This window comes from Sorex fumeus, unplaced genomic scaffold (assembly GCF_029834395.1).
Source record: "Sorex fumeus unplaced genomic scaffold, SorFum_2.1 ptg000055l, whole genome shotgun sequence".
NCBI lineage: Eukaryota > Metazoa > Chordata > Mammalia > Eulipotyphla > Soricidae > Sorex > Sorex fumeus.
The window spans coordinates 3213408-3217811 of NW_026606112.1; positions in this window are offsets into that span (position 1 = coordinate 3213408).

Sequence of the window (4404 nt, forward strand, 5' to 3'; positions counted from 1 at the left end):
AAGAAATCGGGGCCAGGAGGCTTAAGGAGGTACTTCTTAGTACTGCAGTTGTCCTGGCAAAGATGATCAGGACCTAAAATCAGGCAACTGCCAGAGCATAAAGAGAGATTTGAGAACCATTAGCAGACAGAATTGACAAAATCAATGATCAATTTCATGTTAGGATAGTTAAGAATCCAGAATGAGGCCACAATTTCTAGACTGTGATGTAGACTTGGTGGAGGTACCCCTAAACAACACAGGAGAAGTTGACTTGAATGATAATGTTGATAAAATGAGCTTAATTTGGACATATTAGGTTGCTACCTTAAATCATGCTTTTTATTGTTTAGAGGGTAATTTTGCAGTTCTGGAATTGAACCTAGGGCCTAACACATGCAAGGAAAGTGTTTCTCCACTGAGCTACATCTCGGTTCTCAGAAGATGTTGAATTTGGAGGTCTGTGAGAAATTCAAGTGGCAATACTTAGTTGACCTGAAGATCATTATCCTGGGTTTGGAACTTAGTGGTTCTAAAATCATTGTGTGGGGGTGGGGCAGGGTGCAGTATACAGTGGGGTAGAGCACTTGCTTTGCATAGGTCTGACCTGTGCAAAAGTTGATCCCCAGCACCTCATATTGTCCTCATAGCCTACCAGGAGTGATCCCTGAGCACAGTGCCAGGAGTAACCCCTGAGCACGGCCACCTGTGAACTCTAAAACAAAACAAAACAAAAAAAGAATCATTGGGATATTTGCAGGCATAAAAATAATTTTAAAAATCACTGGGAGAAGAGGAATTTTGGAAGATCTTTACCAGAAGAGGAGTTGAAGCCAAACAGGGGTGCTGAAAAAGGCTATTCAAGACCCAGAAAGTGGAAATAACCAGAAATAGAAGCTAAAAGAGAAGAGGTTCCCCAGGAAGGAAGTAATTGGTTAGGCAGAAGGCAGCAGAGAGAGCTCAACACAGCCAGTGGGTCTACCAATCACCACAGGGCGACTGAACTCAGGTTGTGTCAGTTGAATTGGGTGACAAGTCGAGTTGGCAGGGAAGGAAGGGGGTGTTGGTTTTGCTTTGCTTTTTTGGTTTTGTGCCATATCTAGTGGTACTCAGGGAGCACTCCTAGTGGGGGCTCAGGAGACTATATGTGATGTCCGGGATTGAACATAGTAGGCCCTGTGCACCAAATTAGTTATGAACATAGAGGAACGGAATATGTCAGATGGCTCCCTTTCTAGAAATCTCCAGATCTTCAGCTTCCCCTTGCCACTCTGTGATTCCACTGAGTTTGGTCAATGGTGAGCCCTGGAGTGAAGAGTCAGGGTAAATAAGGGGATATATTTAATCAATTCTCTCTTCTGGGGGCTGCAGCTTTGAACTTGCACTAGCTGGGTACAAGTAACCATATCCTCCTGCCTCCTGTCAGGCCAGAATGGTGAAAACTCTGTTTTGTTAATTCTGGGACTCTCTGGCATGTCTTTTGCTTTTCTGCACCCTGCCTAGGCCTTTGTCAATGGCTCTTTATGAACCTTCCTTAGTTCTCCAAATTTAAGCACATCCTCCTGGAACTCAGCATGATGTGAGGAGGAAACTCACCCGAGAAAAGAGCAGAGAGCAGAACCAGACAAGACAAAGGAGGGTTTGTGGTGGGGTTTGTTTGTGAAGGGCTAGAGAGGCTTGGCAGTATGGACAAGCTCCATGCTGAGGTGTGAGGAAGGAAGGATAAGCAGGGAGCCCTTTGCGATGACATTACAAGTGGCCTCCACATGATTGCTCAAGACATTCAGAACCTGTGCTTCCAGTTTCACCAAAATGATCTACTTGCCAGGTTGGCCCAGGGCTGTGTTGGAAAATGTCGATCTGATCTGCGTAAGGAGCTGGTGAATAAGGAGACACAGAGGCTAAGGTGGGGGAAAGAGCAAAGGTCAGTGCCTCAGCAAATCCAGGCGTACCTCAGCACGCACCGAGGCTCTCCTCTGAACTCTGTGTCTCATTAAACTCTCATTTCAGCTCAGCCTCAGCCCTGCCACCCTCACCGGCCTCCTCTCTTGCAGGTCACTGATTTGATCACCAGCCTTGTGGCCTCCTTTCTCTTTGTCAAAGACCCATACGTCCCTTTCTATTCTTGAGCCTGAATTCTCACCTTCTTTCTGCCTGTGACCAAGGCACGTTCCCCAACTCTTAACGGCTGCTGACTCCTTTTCACCTTCAGATCTCGGCATAAAAGCCACTTCTCAGCAGGCTGGACACTTGATCTAATCCCCTCGTACTTCTCCACAGAGCCTGTACTTCTTCATAGCAGTCTTGATCTCTTTCAGCAATTTTAGAATGTTTGAAAGTGGCTGGAGAGATAGCACAAGAGGTAAGGCACATGCCTTTCATGTAGCCAACTTTGGTTCTATCCCTGATACTATTTTGTCCCCTGAGCACTGCCAGGTGCAGCCCTGGAGGTCCCCAAGCACTCCTGTGGTGGCCCAGGTGCTCCCCAATGCCACAAAGCCCAAATAGCACCACGTCCTAGCGTCATTACATTGAACCGCCAGCCTGGGTGGTCCAAGAGAAGCACTCCCATCCTCTGGCCCTGAGCACTGCTTGCTCAAGGGGCAAGGGAGTGGTGGTGTGGGGAGTGCAACAAAATATTGCCCACAAACATTTTATTAAGGAGAAGCATTTTATTCTAGAATTTTCCTATAAAGCTTTTGTTGGTGCTTATTTTTACATCTCAGTCTTTAGTCCTTCTGAAATGATTTTTGTGCAGGATCAGGGTTTCCTTCTTAGTCTGTTTCTACAGCACTTTGTCAGAGGCTCTTTCAGCCTTTCTTTCATGCACTCATCCATTCAACAATTATTTAATGGCTCATGACTCCTTCTGAGGCTCTGTATTATGCACAAAGGTCAGAAAGAGAATATCCTTATCACAAGGATAAAAGGAGAATAATAGCAGAGCTTCTGGGCCCAGGGCCTGGAGAGGATTTCAGTGTGCAGGGAAGCCAGCATGTGAATGGAGAAATGACAGATGGGTAAGAAAAGGGCTAGTGCCTTAATGATGCATGTTGATAATAAGCTTTGAGAATTCTGGCAAAAAATGTGGGTTTGTTTTATGTTTTTTTTTTCTGGTTTTCTTGAAAGAAATTTTCTGAGAGATGTGTTAGAAAGGTGTGTGTACAATGTGTGTGCCTCTGTGTGTGTGTGTGTGTGTGTGTGTGTGTGTGTGTGTGTGTGTGTGTGTGTGTGTGTTCAAGAGAGAACACAGGCTTCTCCAGAGTGGAAAAAGCCAGGGAAGGTACTTTTTCTTCATTTGAATCTCTCAGGGTTAGTACCACCATGTCTTAGCACCTGAAATCTCTTGATTAAAAGATGTTAACAATGACTTGCAATATAGAATCTTTTTTTTTTTTAGCTTTCACTTTCCCCAATATTCCAGATGCCTGTTCAGCTTCTTAGTAGATTATTCTACTAGGATATTCTATAAGCATGTCCAAGTCAAGACATCCCAAATTGTTTCCTCCAAAGCCTGATCCTTAACTTTACCTCAATTGTCTGATTATAAAACTCAGATCTCTCTCTCTTTCTCTCTCTCTCTCTGTTACTCTGTCTCTCTCTTGCTCTCATTCTCCCTCTCTCTCCTTCTCCTTTTTCCCTAATAGACTTATTTTACTCCACTAATTGTCTCCTGAACTTTTTTTCTGTGAGGGAAAGCTACAGATAAGGTTCGGCATTGACTTTCCTTTCCCTCAAAGAACAATTCCTCCCTCCAGCCTGGGTCCCACAGCTCCCAGGAAATAGGGTGGCAGGGATCATTTCCCACGTTTGGAAGAGCAAGTGGAATCCAGGTGTAATTTGCTGACAGCCTTGTGGGGTTAGTGAGACGTGAGGCCTGTATTGTGCAGGGACTCATCTCAGACTTTCACCTGCCCCATATTCCTCAGTTGACTGAGATTGATGGAACAGGAAGTAGATGCCCCTTTTTGAAGCTCCTGACTCTCTCCTTCCCACTTCACATAAGCCTCCTTATTCCTTCTTCAAGGCAATCATATCTCTCATGGGCAACATAGATCCTAAGTACTTAGATGTATTTTTCGTTTTCTTTTTCCTGCCATCTTGGGTCATCCCTTGTTATCACTTCCCTGAAAAAAACTAATCGAAACCCATTCCAAGGGGACCTCCTCAACCTCTTCTCAGTTTTCTTTTCAAACGTCTCACTGGAACCACGGTCTGATTCCAGAACACAAATCAGGCATGAACACTCCCTGGCTTAAAATAATTTTGTGGTTCCCCAAAGTGGTTGGAACAAAGTTGAGTCTCTTTAGCATGGCTAAATAGGAATTTCTCAATCTGACCATAGATAAGCTTATCCCAGCCAAATAATATTAAATACAGAAAAAGTTAAAAAAAAAAAACAGAGTAGCTCATGGGGTCTTATAT